At 34.7% G+C, this 20,853-nt stretch overlaps 1 protein-coding gene across 3 annotated transcripts in view; it reads right to left on the reverse strand.

The window, feature by feature from the left end:
• INPP4B (inositol polyphosphate-4-phosphatase type II B) overlaps window positions 1–20,853 on the reverse strand; it is a 931,109-nt gene that overhangs the window by 544,256 nt on the left and 366,000 nt on the right. For all 3 annotated transcript variants that reach the window (XM_051965729.1, XM_051965726.1, XM_051965728.1), the window contains exon 3: window positions 1,009–1,088. The gene's annotated coding sequence lies outside the window, so the exon portion shown is untranslated. The remainder of the gene's footprint in view (window positions 1–1,008; window positions 1,089–20,853) is intronic.

The following is a 20,853-nucleotide window of genomic DNA, read 5'->3' on the forward strand; positions in this document are numbered from 1 at the left end:
TCTCCCCTCACCATCTCTATCACTAATCACATGAAAAAAATATAGAATTGTTGGCACATGGAATATAAAGTATTAAAAAAGCCATGAATTTTACACAGCAACAACAAGATTATATGATGATCAATTCTGTTGGACTTGACTCTTTTCAACAAGGTGATTCAGGCCAGTTCCAATGGTCTTGTGATGGAAAGAGCCATCTGTACCTAGAGAGAGAATGTGAGGGCTGAGTATGAAGCAAAAAACAGTATTTTCACTTTTTTGTTGTTGTTTCCTTGCCTTTTGTTTTCTTTCTCATTTTTTTTCTTTTTGATCTGATTTTTCTTATGCAGCATGATAATTTTGGAAACATGTATTGAAGAATTGTACATGTTTAACAAATATCAGATTACTTACTGTCTAAGAAAAGAAGTAGGGGAAGGGAGGGAAAATTTTTGGAATACAAGATTTTACAAGGATGAAAGTTGAAAACTATCTGTGTATGTATTTTGAAAATAAAAAGCTTTATTAAAAAAAAGAAAAGTTAAGCCATGAGTTGGAAGAGAAGAGGCATTGGGGATTCACTCTGACCATCACCTTCCCATATTTGAATCATGTTTTGTTTCCTTCATGCCTTACAGAAGTGTTAGAATTATGTGTGAACCTTCTAAATGTGACAACTTTTAAATTTGTTAGTGGCCAGGGAAAAGCCCCAGTTTCCCTGCCCCTGGTTTTTTGCTATATAGCTATCACTAAATAAGTCCTGTCAATAAACTTGGGATTGATAAAAGGCACTATAATATAATGATTTTGTGATATAGCTTTACATGCCCAGGTTTCCATGCACATAATTTTCATTCAGTTACAGAAAAGTCAACAAGTACTACCTAGCAATAATTCTAATGTCTCCTAGACACAATAAATGCACACTACAATGGAAGCAACTACTGGAAATGTTATTTTTCTCCCCTTGGTATCAAGATATAAACATAAATTGAGAAATAAAATGAATAGATATTAATCCTTACTTACTGAGAATTACAGGTGCTTTCTTCTTGTACTCCTCAATACAACACTGCAATAAGGATGAATATTTCACTGGTTTCAGAGTCCTATAAAGAACAAGAGAACAATCTGTTAGAATGGGATACTAATTTGTATGTCTTCCCATAAAATGTCCCCAGCTAAAACCATTAGTATACTGATAATGTACATCATTAGAAAAGCAATGGAATATATTTTTCATTTTTGACTTTGTATTCTAGTACATGGCATTTAGGAGGTCCTTAATAAAAATCCATGCTAGTTGAGCATTGATGATAAACCTGAGTTCAATGGGATTTGGGAATTGTATAATTAAGATTTCAGATAATTTGGTTACAGTGTACTGACCTATCCCACAGAAAATTCATTATCACTAATAATCCAAATGACAGAGAAAGCTGATACTGACAGATCTGTTGAGTTTGGAATTCTGATTCATATTAAGTTTAGCAACAATAAAATGAATCTTCATAAGGTGGGGTGGCCAATAAATTACCCAAGGAGGGAAAGGCAAAAGGGAAAAGGAAAGGAAAATGAAAAGGAATGGAAAGGGGAAAAGGGAAAGGAATGGAAAGGGGAAAAGGGAAAGGAATGGGAAGGAGAAAAGGAAAAGGAATGGAAAGGGGAGAAGAATTCGCTATTCAATCATTTCAACAAAAGCTCTACCTACCCAATTCTACTTTCCTACTTATTTATGAGAAAAGATAATCCAAAAATATAAACTGTTAAATAAACTAATAACAATCTTTAATTTGTAATATTTGCAAAAGAATTGTTCCATAAATATAAGAATTAAAAGGCTTGGATGATGTTTAATGATAGAGAGACAGAACAGTACAATGGACAGATCACTAGATCTGCAAATAGAGCAATGGAATTAAAATGTCCAGGTTTTTCCAATTAATGTGTGACCTCCGGCAAGCCTCCGAGTCCAATTTCTCATTTATGAAATGTTAGAGAATGGGCTAAATGACCTCTGAAACCCCTTCTAGTTCTAAATCTATGACCCTAATGCATTTTGTTCCTCAATTTGAATGATTCCCATCTATAGAAACATGCCTATTTAATATCCTGGGAATAGTTTGAATGTAAATTACACATCAACCTACACACATACATATATATATACCATTTTATGTCATATATATGTATGACATAAAATTACATGTATTTATACATACATTATAAGTGTATATGTATATGTGAGTATGCATAAAACATAGCTAGACTTTAATGATTTCATTGTTTTAGGGAAACTTGCAGTAAGGAAACTTCCTTTAACAGTTAATTGACAATTATCTGGAACACTGAGAGGTCAAGTGATTTATCCCAAATCACGTAGCATTTGTCCTAGACAGGACTTGACCCAAGGTTTTTATGACTCTCTCTCCCTCTAAGATATAGATCTATATATTGGGTGTGTACATGTGATATACACTAATCTTTAAAATTAAGTCATAGTCAATATATGAAACAAGTCCTTACAGGAATTACCATTAATCAAATATTGAATCTAAACCAGACAATACAACAAATAAGGCATAAGACAAGGATTTCATTCATCTGGGCTTTGCTGTGAAATCTTTGCCCAGATTATGTGAAAGAATTCCTTTCAGCAATTAATACTAATCATTTCTTGAAGTTTAATCTATGCAAGTCTAAAAAAAAATCTTGTTATGAGAGTCACTACTCTCTGAGAAGGATGTGGGACAAAGAACTTGTTCTCCGGGCTTTGCCATGAAGCCTTTGTTCAGTTTGAGAGGTTTTTCCCTGTCACCGAGTCTCTGTACCCTATGGTTCTTGCCCCTTCTCAGAAAGTGCCATTTAGCAGAAACCCTGATAGTGCAGGTACATCTCAAACATCAGCGTGCCTGGGAGTCAGTATCAACACCAGGTCTTCTCTTGACATTTGCAAATGCTTTTACACTCTGCGATTTAACCAGGATGTTTGCTTTTCATAAATAAAAAATCTAGTCATGAATTTTCTACAATGAGTGATCCAAGAGTCTTTTAAAAAATTGACTTGTTGAAACGTGATCCTGATGCAAAACAATACCTGAATCTTGGTTATCATCCTACATATGTTCTTTTCTCAGCCTTTCAACTGCCCCAGTTGATGTCTATTAAAAGTGCAGATTGGCAGGAGGAGAGAGGGGTTGGGCTCTCTGATTAAAACTGGAATGGAAGCTGAGCTCTTCCTCAAACTACTTTTCCTGTTTCTGCTTCTTAGATCTCCAGGTAAGGAACAGGAAGCTTGTGACCCAGTTTCCTGAACTGCTGTTTTCTGCAACATCCCAAAATGATAGTCAGGATACCATTGGGGAGATGAATGAATTAACCCTTATGGTTTGCTGTTGTGAGTTGCTGTAAGATTTTTTGGCATTCCCTCACAGAGTCCACAGGCTCTTCTGGATCCTCCTTGACTCTTTTTACTGTAACAAAATGATCTTTTTGAGCTTTGTATTTTGTTTTAGACTCTTGCAAAGAAAATGAAAGAAGGTGGAAGATATGGTCCAGGAGCTGTCCATACCCTCAAACAGGAGAGTCTACCAATCTTTTTGCTCCTGTTAGCTTCTCCAGGACCTCCCTGAAACCTCTAAACAGATTTGCAATTGTGTAGTCAGAGGGTATTCTGTTGTAGCCCATTGCTCATTTCTCAGGGAAACAGGCAGTAGAAAAGAAAGAGCACTGGGCCTGGGATAGGGAGACCTGGGCTATCATATGCTCACCTTCCTTCCTTATCGATGTCATTTACCTACCTATAAAAAAGACTCTTGGACCTCTAAGGCCTTTTCTGCCTTCATTCTGTGATCCCATCCATCGAGACTACTAGAATGCAGACTCCCAGGCCAACCATTTCCTCAAATACTAAACAATTAGCAGTAAAATAATGTTTTACAGAGACTTCTTTTTATGGAAGAAGGACTGATCATATATGCTCTAAAAGCTTTTCAGGTCCAAGTCATCTCTAACAAATATAATACTTTGAGCTCCCAAGCACAAGAACCGGGTAAGTGCTTGATAAGATTCAAAGGTCTTTTCAGAAGAAAATATTGGTTCTACCCGCAGACAGCCTGAGTGCTCACACCCATGGGAAAGTCAAGAGATTGACTTACTGTGTAGGCAGGATCAGGATCACAAGCTGGTTTAGCCTTTATTCTCCTCCCAGCTGTAATCTAAAGCAAACAGCTCCAACTTCAGCCCAAACCACAGAAAATAGGCAGTCTACACCCTGTTGAAGAATCTGATCATAAATCTTCTATCATTCAGCCTTCCTGAAGACATCAGAAATTCCACCAGGGTAATCTAATAAACCTTTTAACCGGTTGGTCTTATTAGTCTCTAAGGTTTGCTCTTGCTTTATTAGAATGTCAGGAAACAATGAGCACTGATTCCATTTCCCTGTCTTCTTGAAGAAATGCCTTCATTGAATGATGATTCTATGTTATAGAGGATCAAGACAAGATAACATCATGAAGATTCACTATAATCACCATTTATTTGAATAATCTATTTTTTCAAGAAGAGTAGCAGTTGAAGCTATTGTTAGTCATATTACCCAATATTTCTTATATGTGGATCTAGTTCAATTCCAGAAATATTTGTTATCTGTCATTCAAAGATTCTAAAATAAAAAGATAAAAATGAAATAATTCTTATCCTCAAGGAGTTTATATTCCATGAGAAGAAGAGAAAGGGAATAATAAATAAGTATTCAAGTGTGTGAATGTGTGTGTGTGTGTAGAGGGAAACATGAAAAACATCTCCATAAAATTCATGTTTTAAAAGAAAACAAAGGGGTAGCTTGTTAATACAGTAGATAGAGCACCAGTCCTGAAGTCAGGAAGAACTGAGTTCAAATCTGGCCTCAGACACTTAACACTTCCAACTGTGTGACCCTGGGTAAGTCACTTAACCCCAATTGCCTCAGCAAAAACAAAAACAAAACCACAGACCAAAAAAAAAAAAGAGAGACCAAAAAAATTTAAGTGAAAAATCATATGTTTTAATCTGCATTTACTCTCTATCACTACTTTCTCTTGAAGTGGATAGCATCTTTTATATCACGAGTCCTGTGACTCGTTTTTGCATTTTTTTTTTATTGCTGAAAGTAGTTAACTCACTCACAGTTGCTCATCATACAATATTGTTGCTACTGTGAATAATGTCCTCCTGGTTCTTCTATCAGTTCACATAAGTCTTTCCAAATTTTTCTGAATGCATTCAGAAGAGCATTCTCCACAGAAGGCAACATTTGTTCAAAGCCATGAAAGCAGAAGAATGTCATATATGAGAAACCACTAAGAATCAGTAAAAAGAAATAAGTATAGTTGAAATATATATGCATTTATCAAGTGCTTAAAGTACATTTTCAAAACAAGAAAAAAATCAAAAATAGGTAAAAAAAAGAATAGGAAAGTTTAAAGAAATATGGCACACAGCATCTCATCTCCTGACCTTGGGGATTTTCCCATGGCTAGAACTTTCTTTCCCTTTATCTCTGCTTTGTAGTTTCCCTGGCTTCCTTCAGCTTGTCTCAGCTTAAGTCTCATCTTCTGTAAGAAGCTTTTCCTTGTTCTTAGAACATACTCTAAGAACTTAGGATATATCTCCAATTTATTATGTATACATATACATATGTATATATATAATATCATATATGTGAATGAGTATAGGGAGATATAGTGGGGGGTGTTGTGTGTATGTGTGTACATGAAGTTATATATATGTGTGTGCATAATATATAAATAATATGCATATATATGCAAACATATATGTATATATATATATATATAATCCCTACATACTTTTTCTATATTGTTTTCTCTATTAAACTGTGAACTCTTTGAGAGCTTGGACTGTTTTGTCTTTCTTGGATAATTTTGCCTAACACATAGTAGCCACTTAATAAATGTTTGTGAACTGGGCTGGATTTGGCAGACTAAACATAATGTAACAATAGAGCCCTTTCAATGTAGGTTTATAATACTTCTCAAAATATTCTAAAGTCAATAAAAGAAGATCATTTAAAATATATGAGAGGAATCCAGAAAGAGAATCTATGGAAGTCCTAATTAGTTATTTGGCAGTGAGTACTCAGGAATGAGACAGTGAAGGTCATTCTCAGAGTCATCCTTAGCAATATTCTCACTTCAAAATAATTCCTTGAAATGAATAGGTTGGATTTATTCAATCAAATGATCCAATCAAATAATGGTCTTTACTTAGAATGTGCTAAATTAATTAAAAAAAAATAAATAATTAAAGAAATTACAGGGACAGAATGAGATCCACCCAGGAGGCTTGAAAGAATTCAAGGAGAACTGTTGCCCCAAATGTTTAACCTGATTATAAGATGGCCACCATGCCAGCCACCTGGAAAACTGCAAGGTGACCTCTAGACAGAAAAGCTGATCCAAAAGGAATTGAGGTTAATGTAGATCAGGAAGGCTGGCCTCCTTTCCAAGTAAACTTGTAAAAGCTATAACCAAGAAGCAAACCATCAAATAATGAAACAAAAATAATAAGAGTATGATTTTTCCAAAAGGAAATCATGTCTGACTAATTTACTAATTTTTTTAGGGGATGAATTAGCAAACCAGTGGAATTCCATCAGACAAGCAACATGAAATTGAAGATTTCAGAAAGCTGCATAGCTGACATAGGTAATCTAAGAATGGATATTTGGAGATAGGAGTACAAGAATACAAGATATACTAATTTATACTTTAATATATTTAACATCTACTGGTCATCCTGCCATCTAGGGGAGGGGGTGGGGAGAAGGAGGGGAAAAATTGGAACAAAAGATTTGGCAATTGTCAATGTTGTAAAATTACCCATGCATATAACTTGTAAATAAAAAGCTATTTTAAAAAATAAAATAAAATAAAAAGAATACAAGATATAAAATTAGGCATTAAGTCTGGGGGAAAGCAGGATCAGAAGACAAACTAAAGGCAAAGAAAAGGTCAAGAATTCAGTGGCAATCTTATCAAGGAGTGAGCCAAGAGACAAAGGAAAATGCAACATTAAGTATTTGTTGTCCTGTCTCCTAGTATAAAGTTCCCTGAAATAGGCACCTTTGGACACAAAAAGGCAAGGATCAGAAGGCTGGACCACAAAAGACAAAAAACAGACACTAGATAATTAAGTTACCAAACCACTAATAAGACTGAATGATGTCTGGTTTGAACCACAGTAGCCAAGGAATGATGGAGGTATATGGTGTATATCTTCCAGCCATCTAGTCTCACTTTCCCATTCTTCAAATAAACAAACTAAGTCCTAGAGAAATTATATGATTTGCCCAAAGTCATATTTTTTCACTTTACCAAAGTAGCAGTGTTCTCATATTTATCACTGATTTTCTCCAACACAATACTATTCTAGTGCTTAATAAAGGCATTGGATTGATGTTGTTTTCTCAATGTTATGTCAGGGTCTTAATAATACTAATAGGTTTTTATTAAGCCTTGAGGACTAAGTAAGAGACTTAGAGGGCTCAGCAAGAGACTAATGGCACTGTCTCTGAAGTCAATGGACCTGGGTTGTAATCCCTCATCTGACGGTTTCATACTTGTGTGAATTTGGGTGAGTCATTGAGATTCTATGGGACATGGTTTTCTCATCTGCAAGATGAGGGTGTTGAACAAGATGGCCTCAAACGTTCCTTTCAGTTGTAGATTTATTATCCAATGACTGTCAGAAGAGCAAATTGATTAAGTTATGAGAGACTTATCAGCAAAATTTTGTCTGGTAGTTTATGGATTTCTCGGCCACAATTCATGTATTGAGAATGGTTGTAATCTATGGGAATATGTACAATTTATGAATTTATTGAGCATTTGAGAAGCATTCTTCAACAGAATGTGCAAAGTGTGACCTGAGCGTCCAGAACAGTTGTACCACTCTCTAGACCAAGTGATCGGAAGCTCATTTTCTAAAAGATGGAATTTTGAAGGTCTTGCAAAACAAGTTTTCTTCCTAGATAGAATTTTCTAAATGACCACTTAGTTACAAGAATATCCGTTTTATTTTGGAGTGTGCTTTTATCTAAGAAAAAAAGTGAAATTTTCAAGTCTTGAACAATCATTCAGGGCCACCAAAATACACTTGATTGATCACTTAGCAGAGGCTTTGTCGACAACAGAATTCCAAGAAATTGGTTTGTTTTAAACCAGAAAATGGATACAATTTTTGAGTCTAATACTAGGGAAGATATAAAAGGTGCTTCCAATAAAAGACAAGGGGCTTTGATCTTAGTCTTGAAAGCTGAAAAGCACAGAGCTCCCAGAATCAAGGCATTCTGCTCATTCTTCATCTAGGTTTCTCTCCAGGGGACCAAACTCCTTAGTGAGAAAGCAGCTTTATTACTAATGGAGAAACCCCAGGCATTTAATTCTGTGACAGCAATCAACAATGGCAGTATGGTAGAGGAAAGGAAAAGAATAAAGTGGAATAATGGCATCAAATGTAGCCTTCATTAATTAGACACCATGACTGAGCTGCTCAGCGGAAGGGCATCTTAAGCTCAGTTCTTAATAACAACAGCTGACATTTATATGGTGCTTTAAGATCTGCAAAGTACTCCAAATCTATTTTCTCATTTGAACTCTACCCATCTCTATAGCTATATTTACTCTAAATATATTTACAGTATATTTATTCATAATGTAAATATAAATTAATATTCATAAAATATTATATTTCTATATTTAAGCTATAAATAGATATTTAACATATGTATTATATATTAAATATATATTCATATCATCATATTCATACTTATTTATAATATAAATATATTTCCATTTTGTAAAGAAACTAAGGCTCAAAGGAGATGACTTACCCATCCTCATTCAACCAATTAGTGTCACAGGATATCTGAAATCAAGTTTTCCTTGCTTCAAGTCTAGTATTCTGATCAACTAAATTTATCTAAAGTATAGGATCTGTTTAAGGATCTATCATGTGAGACTAAAGCATAACCAAAAACCAATTACAAATGGAATCAGGACTTTATCCACTGGACCCTTATACCTGCTGGAATCAGAGATACTGAATTCAAATGGCATTTTTAATGCTTACTATATTATAATATTAGGCAATAATATTGGGTCTCACATTTCCTTTTCTGAGAAATGAGCCACTGAGGTCCCTTCTAACTCAGCTACTAAGTCTTGGACATAGATTCTTTGGTTATCTTGACTCAAATGGGATCACATTCTTTTTATGACCTTTTTTCACATCTGGGCTACAGATAAGTCTTAAGAGTCAGGAAAAGGAAGTTGAGTTAGATTGTCTGGCATTAAGGGGGAAGGTGGAGCAAGAGAGATATTTTTCTGAATGTTAGCTTGGCTAGAGTAATTATCCTAACTTAGGGAATAGAAGTAGAGCTTGTATAAAATAAATTTCATTTACATTGTCCCAAATTATAACAATAAAGGGCACGGAAGGGAACTTAACATTCAAAATAAGAAATATAATTAAATGAACATGAACATACTGTAGTCTATTATCTCACTAAAATGAACTAGTTTTAGGATGAAAGAAATAAATTATGCATTATACTTTGTTGGTGCTCTCTCTTGAAATTACTTGTTCTGCATGAGTTATATTCCCCCATCTTCCCCATAGTAGGAATAAGCTTTCTGAAGGCAAGAACTCCTTTGTTTTTGTCTCTGTTTCTCCAGAGTTTCACCTTGAAACAAGTAGAAACAAGCTGGCTTTGGACTGAGAATATCTTGGCTCAGTTCCTTAACCCTTGTATGAGTCTAAGCAATTCCTTTAATGTCCCTAAACCTCAGTTTCTTTGACAGTAAAATTAGAAGAAATAGACTAAATGTCCTTGATGGTCCTTTGCGTCTCTGGTTATAAATCTATAAACCTATAAGATATTCACTGAATTGAATTGGAGGATTGAATTGAGCACACAGCTGGAATAGCACTGGTGTCCACATGTTAAGATGGGCGTGACAAGAGTTGTAGAGATTATAAAAAGAAGAGAACTGGCAAAAAGCAAGTTCAAGGGGTTAATTTATGTGGAGAAAAATGATGAGTCTATATTTTAGGCACTAAGCCTCTGTAACAGGAAATACATGTTAAGAAGGACCCAATGAGCTCCAAGAGGTACAGATACTAATTTATTACCTTAGGAACTAAATCAGCCCCATGAAAATGCTTTGTCAATGTGATTCTCTCAGGAAAAGTAAAATCAAATTCAATAAAAATAAAACCAAACATAACAAAATGCTAAGATAAACTTGTTTTATACAGGCTCAGCTTGACAGGAGGAACATGAGTTGGATACTTGTAAATTACTAAACACATTTCTTTAAGTCATCTATTGCTGTGAATAACTAAGGCTTGTTTAAAGAAACCATTAAGGGATTGCAGAAAGAAAAGTATTTTTAAGAGTATTTCATTCAGGTTCTGTTTGTATCATTCAATATTAGATTTAATGGATAGACTGCTGAGCCTGGAGTTGGTAAGACTGGAGTTCAAATGTCATCTTTGTCATTTATTATCTGTGAAGTTATTTTTCTCAAGACTCAGGCAATTCTCTAAGGCTTATTGATGAAGTCATAAAGGACTATTAGTGGGGGAGTTCCCACCCAGGCTGAGTCAGAGACGTTTTGCATCTTCACATATTGTTCAATCTTGCTTTGATGAGCATCAATCAATCAACAATTTCTTAAACACCTACTCTACATCAGGCATCTTGCCAGTTAGTGGGATAAAAAAAGACAAAAATGAAATTGTCACTGACTTCAAGGAAATTATATTCAGTTGGAGAAGATAGAATATATATCTATAAACATAGACATAATATATACAGAAAAAAACATAAGGTAATTTAGGAATAGGCATTGGAATCTGCAATTAGTAAAATTCTAATGTTGGAAGTGATATACAAATTAAGCCTAGAGAAAAAAAAAAACTAGAGTTACTAAGATGAGGAGGGGATAATTCTTAGGAATGAAAAATTTGTGCAAAGAGACAGGAGATGCATTGTGAGGATACTAAGAGCATTTTGACTTCTTGATAAAAACAAGGTTTAATGTATTTAAGTTTTGGACATTCCCAAAGCTCACAAGCCAGAGTGCCAGCAGAGATCAGCAAGGGAAGAAACCCCCTCCAATTTCTTGAGCACTAGATTTAAAAACTGTCAAAGAAAAAGACTGGATATTTACATTTTACTGTAAATGACTAATAGCATTTTTTTTTACTTCCCCTATGTTATTTATTTATTTTTTTTATTTTAATAGCTTTTTATACAAGATATATGCATGGGTAATTTTACAGCACTGACAATTGCCAAAACTTTTGTTCCAATTTTTCCCCTTCTTTCCCCTACCTCCTTCCCTAGATGGCAGGATGACCAATACATGTTAAATATATTAGAGTATAAATTAAATACAAAATAAGTATACATGTCCAAACCATTATTTTGCTGTACAAAAAGAATCAGACTCCGAAGTATTGTACAGTTAGCCTGTGAAGGAAATCCAAAATGCAGGTGGGCAAAAATATAGGGATTGGGAATTCTATGTAATGGTTTTTAGTCATCTCCCAGAGTTTTTTCACTGGGCGTAGTTAGTTCAATTCATCACTGCTCCATTGGACCTGATTTGGTTCATCTCATTGCTGAAGAGGGCCAGGTCCATCAGAATTGATCATCATATAGTATTGTTGTTGAAGTGTATAATGATCTCCTAGTCCTGCTCATTTCACTCAGCATCAGTTCATGTAAGTCTCTCCAAGCCTTTCTGCAATCATCCTGTTGGTCATTTCTTACCGAACAATAATATTCCATGTTATTCATATACCACAATTTATTCAGCCATTCTCCAATTGATGACTAATAGCATTTTTTAAAGGAAGCTAGATGCTTCCAACAATTTTTGGTGATTTATAAGTTTAATGAAATAAAAGTCTGCAAAATAAAAAAAATAATAATCTGGAAAAAAGTTAAAAATTTAAAAAAACCCTGAAAGACTGGTCTTCTTAACTGAATGACACACCCATCTTCATGCATGTAGATGTTGAAAGTGATTCTTTTCACACAATATTCAAGTATACTGAATTATACTTAAGAAACTGAGAAAAATGAGCATATACTGTTTTGCACTAAAGTCAAGAGTTCTTAACCTCTTATTATTGTTCAGTTGCTTCAGTCATGTCCAACTTTTCATGACACCAATGGTGTTTTTCTGGAACAAAAACTGGAATGGTGTGCCCTTTCCCTCTTAGTGTAGGGTTCATGAATTTATTTTTTTAAAAGATTGATGTCTTTCTATATAGAGAACTTCTTTTAAAATCCTTTGTATTTTATTTTATGCACTTGAAAACATTTTAATGAGGGTCCATAGGTTTCACCCAACTATCAAAGGAGTCTTTGGCATAAAATGGCAATAACCTCTGACTTAGGAGATATAGGATGACTGATTTATAAAGAACAAAATAATCAAACAGCACTGCCTCCCTCTTATTTTCCATTGATTTCTATGGGCAGAGAATTCAACTTTCCCAGTCTCAATACAATGGCCCCTGTATACCATGATATTTATTTACCAATCAGGTATTTTATTTCTGTCCCATCAAGATTTGAACAAGATTCCACAGAATTTCAGAATCCCAACAGTGGGCAGGACCATGTAGTCCATGCAATATCTGAAGAAGAATCACCCCTATAATCTACCTGACAAGTGACTATAGTTAAAAGTTCAAAATCACTGTCACTAAAGTGAAACCCTTACTATGTCACTGCCAGCTTAATTAAGAAGCTCCTCTAGGTTTTTGTTACCTTTAGAGTAAAATATAAATCTCTCTTTTTAAAACTTTTCAAAATCACTCTTCTAGACTGATTTCATATCACTCTGTTTTCCATCTACTTGCTACTTTCCCGATGTGACATCTCCAAGCCATCATATAAAGCTGTCTTTCATGTCTAGAATGCTCTCCTCTTAGGCGCTATCCTTTGGAAGGACTAGCTCCTTTCAAGGTTTATTTAAAATAATTCCTCTTCAAGAAGATCATCTCAATTCCTCCCCTTCTCCTCCTTTCCCCACCCCTGTATAAACACACAGACACACAAACAGGTTGTGGGTACTTTCCACCCTCTCCCTGAAATTCCTTAGAATTTACTCTGTATATATTATAGATTTAATTGAATGTATGCTAGTTATTTACCCAGGAAAATAGAAGCCTTTTAAAGGCAAGAATTATTTTGTTTTTGTCTTTGAATACGCAGAACCTACCCCAGTGCCTGGCACATAGTCGACACTTAATAATTGCTTGCTCAATTGAATTGGACTCACTGCCTCCCAAGGCAATCCATTCCACTTTGGAATAGCTTTCATTGTTAGGAAATATATCCTTATATCAAGACAAAAAATCTACCTCCTCTGGCAATCCAATTGAAACAAGGCATTTGGGCTATTACTTTATAGGGCACTACATATCCCATCACTGCAATTGTGACCAATACTGGGTGAGAAATAAGCAATGCTCAGCCCCAGCTTTTTGAGCCTAATTGTAACTGTTAAAATCCCATAATACCAGAGAACCTGGCAATGCAATATACTCAAGTGCTATTTATTTCGACATTCAGGAAAACTAATTTCCAACCTAATATATTCCCATAACATTCTGGCCTACAGAAATTACCTGAAATGAATACTATGGAATCAAGGCTACATCTGTTAAAAATGAAAATACCAGATTTATCAGAGCAGAGATGTACGTGTCCCAGGGCATGAGAAGGGTACAATAAATCTCCATGATATCTCACTCGAAGCACATCTTACACAAATGCTACCTTAGCTCAACATTGACCAAATAAACCTAAATCCAAGAAAGGTGAAACTCCGAGTCAAAGCTGGCCAATGTTCCTGCAAAGTCACTTCCCAATTGCATCGGATTTATTTTCTCATGTGTTCCAATATGGCCATTTCTATTCCAATATCATCCTATCTATGGCTCTGATTGTTGCCTTAAATGGTTACGCCCTGTCTTGGCAGACAACCAGATGTGCAGACTGAAGGTTCACCCAAACTTTCCCACCCATCCATCTGCAAAATGAAAGAACAAGGAAAGCGTTTCCTCCCAAGCATGACTTGTGGAGTTTTTGCAATTGATGTGAGCTGTGTTCCACTTGGCAAACAGAAAGATAATGAAAAATGTATGTAGAAATGAAACAAAAAATGGTAATCAAGGGGAATCGGTCTTATAATTTGTATGATATTAGAATTTCAGTTATTATAAACATGCACACACAGAGAGAGACTCTGTTTCTATTACTACTAATAATAATCATGGAATATCAGTCTCTGAAACATTAAAATCACGTCACCCAAATAGTCAATAAGTGTACTGTTGATGTTAACAGGATAAAGCACATTAGGGATATGGCATAACCATCAGAGTAAACAGGGGGAAAGGCAAAACTTCCTAGAGGTCAGTCAGAAAAATCTGACTTCAGCTACTTACCAGGTCCATTGCCAAGGGAAATCACTCAAGGTCTTAAATCCTAGATGTTCTCTCTTAACTTTAATGCAATAATAACATAGCCACCTTCCAGCAATATTGGGATATTTGAACAAAACAATAGGAAGATCTTTACAAACCTGAAAGTACCATATAGATGTAATTATTTAAATTCTTAAAGTTATCATATTAGGCAATTATTGTATCCCTTTTCCCAGAGGGCAAAAATTATTCCTTATTCCATTAGAATGCGAGCTCCTTAACTAGAGACTATTTTCTATTTGTATCTCCAGCACTGAAAACAGGGTTGGTTTTTCTCTTTGTTTTTTCATATAGTAATCCCTGAATAAATACATTTTTATTCATTTCTTTCTCACAAAAAGTGAAAAGATTGGAAATAGTCTGGAAAAGCTAAGGAATGTTTTCTAAACTGAGACAAGTGATTTAAAAAAATACACTTGTAAACCCTCCTTTATAAAAGGGAAGAGTGTGTTTGGGACAGTGGGTAGAGAGAATGTGAAATTTTGCACGCTGTCCAACTTGATCATTGTTTTAGTTGTTTTTAATTAACTGTTTTTCTTTGTTATGAGGTAAAACTCACTGATTGCAGATGGGGAAAGAGTTGATGATTTATGTGTAAGCAGGAGACATCAATAAAAATTTTAGTCACATTCTCTCTCTCCCTTTCTCTTTCATATTATCACCTGTGGGTGATTAATAAATGATGATGAAGGCAACTAACCTTCATTATTATTCTTCACGACTCAAATATAGGAAGGGGGCAAGGCAATAGTTCCTTCTATAAAGAATTATCCATTCTTTGTTCCTAAACCAAGAGACTAAGTCTCTAGGATATATTACATATTTTACCACTTCTTTGGAAAATGTTTTTTCTCCACAAGGAGTAGTTATCAGGAACTTTGAAGTTTAACAATGGGAAATTTATTTCTTTATTCCTGTGATCTGCCTTCACATGTAAAATGAAGAAATAATCTATTTTCCACAAGAGCCAATTTTGTCATCTAGGGAGTTACACCTGAATATTTTGATACCACTGAGAAAAACTTCTGTCTGTTTATTTGGGTTATCAAGTATTAAACTTTGCCCCATATTTTTAAAAACAAAAATGAGCTGTTAAATAGACATTTAGATGGTAACCAGAAGGGTGTAAGACTGAAGGCTTAGGATCCAGAATGTTTCACTGATGTAAAATTCAGGTTTATCTGCTATAGACAATGATGGTGTATATGTATATACATGTGTATGTATATATGCATGTATATTTTGTATGTTCATGTGTACATCCAAGTGTATACATGCATATACATATATGTGTGTATACATGCAAATACACATATATTTATTTATTTCATGGTTTGCCAAGATGAATGCTAGATCATTAATATTCAATATTTTTTCATATTTTGTCACTGTCTTTGGAAGCAGAGAGGGGATGGGTAATTAATGCTATGTTCTGAACCTTCAGCTTCCTCTATTTTTTTTTCTTCTGGTTATTTGGCACATTTGAACTCCTACTTACCAATACTGTTTCAAAAAAAAAAAAGCTTATAGAGATCCTGAAACTACTTTAGTACTTCTGGTTTCTAATAGGAATGAGAATTTATATGGGATCTTGTCGGAGGCTTTGTTCTAAGAAGATGAACTGAGGTAGGACCTGAGTAATGTTTATTCAAGAAAATGAATTAAAATGAGAAAATGTTAAAGCAAATAGTACAATTTCTTTGAAAATGATATTCTAAAGACACTTTTATATGAGCAAGACAATTCAAAAACTCAAAGAAACCTAGATTTTGTGGATTTACATGTTCCTTCTAACAATAAAAAAGGTCATCCTTTCATGCCTACTCATCCTATGTGATATTTGTCTGTGCCCAATCTTGCCACAGGAAGTTTAACCAATGTGCTAGAGGTTCTCCTGACATCATGAGAATGCCAAAGGAGCCATTTGTCCTCTTGTCATCTTCCCCCACCATTCATGTTATGAGTCCATCCTTCTTCAGGGGTCCTTAGACTTTTTAAATAGGGGGCCAGTTCACTGTCCCTCAGACTGTTGGAGGGCCAGACTATAGTAAAAACAAAAACTTTGTATTGTGGGCCTTTAAATAAAGAAACTTCATAGCCGTGGGTGAGGGGGATAAAGGTCCTCAGCTGCTGCATCTGGCTCACGGGCCATAGTTTGAGGATCCCTGCTTCTAATTCTACCATGTATTTTCTTATTGGCATTCTTCATTCCACTTCTTCAAAACTTCTCATTTGATATTTATGACGGACTTACTCTCATTAACCATGTACCTCTTCATTGTCTTCTGTTTTCATTTTCGTTTTCAACCCTTCAGGGAGTGTTGTGTTCTACATTCAGATCTGTTGCCATTCTAAAAAATTCTACATTTTCAAGACTGCTAATGTCCTAAAATATCTGAACACAACATTCTAAATTCAAAATTACCAGGGAAAACTACCAAGTTATTACGATTGTTCTCTCTTTCTAGACACTATATTTATATTCATTTAACAAAAAAACATGACTCCTACTTGACTACAAAGGATTTAAGCCATTTGTGATTTCTCATCCCCCTTCTCCCATCTCTCATAACCTATTTCCATTTCTATATTATTCTTCCTTTCCTCTAGTCTCAGAGAATGAGGCAGCCCACTTTATTTTCAAAACTAACATGTTTGTCTATATCTTCTCATTTCCATGAATTTGCTTTATTTTGTATTTATGCTCTCTTCTCTCTCTCTTTCTCGCCCTTGTCTTTTCCCTCCCCATTCCTCCTTTTCTCACTCGCTCTTTATCTCTGTCCTGGCTTCATGTGTCTGTCTCTGTTTCTGTCTTTCCTTTAAATTAAAAAAAAAAATCTTAACAGTAGGACTTTGCCATAAGAGTATTTCACTGCCTCTAGAAGTCCTCCTTCACTCACGGGAGATCTTCAAGTAGAGACATAATAGTGGAAAATTGCTTGAAAGTATGAATAGGACTTAATGGCCACTGATCTCTTTCCAACTCAAAAATTAAATGAGTCTGGTTCTGTTCATGTTTAATCTGGTTTTCAATGGGTTCTTTATGGAACTTTATGACTTTGAATGGAGCAGTCATAAGAGAAAAGTAGGATACCTGGAAAGAGTTTTTCTCAATTACCTTCCCTCTGTATTTTCCTTCTGGATTTATCTCCAATTTACCTTGTCTACAACATGTTTGCACACAGTTGTTTGCAGCTAGTCCCTGAATAGATTATGAGGTCCTGAGAATGGAACTGCTGATCTTCTTTAGCATAGTCTGTCACACAGTAGGCACTTTATAAATGTTGGTTAGCTTCAAGATATCTGTGACTACTTTCTATATAAACCATGTATCACAAGATATGGATGATATTACATGCATATAGTCATTAAAATTTTATAAAGCACTCCACAATCAACCAGCCAACATTCAAATAGTCAAAGATTTAAAGAGATCTGTAATCTAACTGATAAAGGAGTTCTTTCCAACAATATTCTCACAACCTATCCATCTCTGCCCATCCTCAGTGACTCTCATCAACGTCCAAGGTTGGGAATACCTTTGGCTAGAAGACAGGAAGAGGTAGGGTTGTTTTCTCCCACCTTTGTGAGGAACAGAATACAGACTATAAACCTGTCCTCCCCTGTTCCTAGGGTCAGATAGCAAGAAAATTGAGACTCATTTAATTATGCTCCTAGTGCAATACGTTGACTCAATTATTTATTAAGCATCTACTCTATGTCAGAAATATTCAAGTATTTATTAAGCATCTACTATATGTCAGAAATATTCAAGTGTTTATTAAGCATCTACTATATGTCAAAAATATGTCAGAAATTTGGGGATTCAAAGAAAATGCATTCAATGAAAATTAATTTAAATTTATACTGAATATTTTCATTTGACTGGAAACAATAACCCTAATTTACACAATTACAAACTGGAATAATGCAAATTTGAATGTGTGGGACCTCTTCACAAGATTCATTATCCCCATGAATTGGAACCGAGCTAGAGTCTTTGCTCTCAAGGAAACTATATTCTATTAGGGATGACAAAATACACATAAATAAGGATATAAAAAAGAAATACAAGCTAATGTGTGGAAGGGAAACTTCATGTAGAAGAGAGTGCTTGAATGAGCTTGAAAAAAATGGGGATTCTGAGATGCAGAAGGGGCCCATTATAGGTATGAAATATAGTCTATAAAAGTACAGCAAGGTGGTGTGGTGGATAGAATGCCAGGCCTGAAGTTAGGAGAATCTGAGTTCAAATTAGACCTCAGACACTTACTAGCAGTGTGATTCTGGGCAAGTCATTTCATCCTGTTTACCTCAGTTTCCCTACCTGTAAAAGGAGCTGGAGAAAGAAATGGCAAAAAAATAAAAAAGGTATACTTTCAGGAAGCCTGCTGATAAAAATGTAGAATCTGGCCAAACTAAGAATCAGGACATTTTCTGATGGTTCTGTGACACTGTGGACAAGTCACTTATCTTTTTACTACCCCCAAGCAATCTTCCAACACTATAAATAATATGTTGCCATTGAGAGTTGCCTTTAATCAATAAAATACAAGTTTCACTTCTTTTTTATTATGATTATATATGTGATATAAGGTTCCAACAGTTTAAAAATTTCAATTAGTTTACACTGGTCTGCATTTCTTAAGAATTTAAGATCTGAGTGAGCCTTATGGGTGACGCCAATAACTTTACACTCATGAAGGTATTCCCTAGTAGGAATCTAATTAGTTGTTTAATTAGCCTTCATGGAATACTGCAATGAACTGCCAATGTAGCATTATCTTCTTTCAAGGCTCATCTCAGAGAATTTATGCAGACAATAACAACTGTGATTAATCCAACATAGACAATATCCATCTACCATTATCTTAGTGACAAGACACCTGTCTTGGAAATTGAAGCTCACTGACTTTGCTGAGAAAATCATAGGAGTAGGGTAAGAGTACAGTATCAGGGTGAGGAAATCATAATATTTATCCAATTTTCTTTTCATTTATTCAAAATGTAGTCATAGTAGCAATAATAAAGGACAAACATAAATTTCATTCACTTGAGTCTCTTAGATTTCATTTTATTAGGCAAGAGCACAGTAAATGAGGAAAAAATTAAATATTCTCTCATTTTACACACAGCTTGAAAACCCATTTCAGGGAAAACAAGCTAAGGGCAATTTTATATAGTTCAAATGCAAATGAGTTTGGTTTTTGTAAGTAATATTGCAAAACCAGGTTTTAGTGCCAAGTCTTCAACTATACCTTCGGCTAAAGTCATTAAAAATGATGTCTCAGTTTTATTTCTTCCTTCTTTCTACCCTTTCTTTCTCCTACCCCTTCTTGTTCTCTTTCTTTCCTCTTCTTCCTTCTCATCCTCATCTGTCTTATTTTTCTTTTTCAGATTTAGGAACTCCCATTTTGGAATCTGGTATATCTTTTCTTACAAATTCATTAAACATAATTTGAATTGCTTCAGGAGGTGATTTTATCAATTTAAAATGTATTGGAGCATAAAAATAAGTTTAAATTCATTGTTTCAAAACAACAAAGCATCATTAAATCAATACACAATAACTATTTTGCATAATGAAATTGTTGTTATTCCAAATTGTCAGAAAAACTTGGGCTCTAGTTTAACTACTGGCAGGGCTATATGAGGGTAGGAAAATTCACAGGAAACTCATTAAAATTATGCATTGAATAGAAAGGAAAGCTATCTATATCATGGGAAAAGTTCCTCACTGTCAGTTCCCTACACAAATGAAATAAGTTTGGTTAAAAAAATAAATAAATAGATAAATTAATGAACAAGCAAATAAAAATAAATGGAAGACTGATCAACCACATACATGTGCCCTTGTGTGTACATGCATGCGCACGCGCACACACACCCATTCTTTATCCAAGAGTCTCTTTATCTGGGTTTTTTTTTTTTTTTTTAGATAGACTTGTTAGCTCCAAGTCAGAAAAAAACTCTATTCAAAATAGGATTTTGATGATCTACATTAAAATGATACAAGCTGCAAATGAAGGCAATCTTGCCCTTTCTCACACACTGTACTAACATTTTCAAATGTCTATCCTCTTTATGAGATCCAGAGAGTGGATTTAATTTATTTATGTTATTTCTATTTTCACTTTCTCATAGGCTCATTTTTCTATGACATTTTTCCCAAAATTCTGTATCTGAGGACAAAATGTCTGAGTTACATTCTCAGATGCATTTTGGGAAATTTAACATACTATATAGTTGTAGATAATAAATCTAAACTATCCATAATTATGTGAAAAATGCTCCAAATTA

The sequence above is a fragment of the Antechinus flavipes genome, chromosome 6, assembly GCF_016432865.1.
Source record: "Antechinus flavipes isolate AdamAnt ecotype Samford, QLD, Australia chromosome 6, AdamAnt_v2, whole genome shotgun sequence".
NCBI classification, from domain to species: Eukaryota; Metazoa; Chordata; class Mammalia; order Dasyuromorphia; family Dasyuridae; genus Antechinus; species Antechinus flavipes.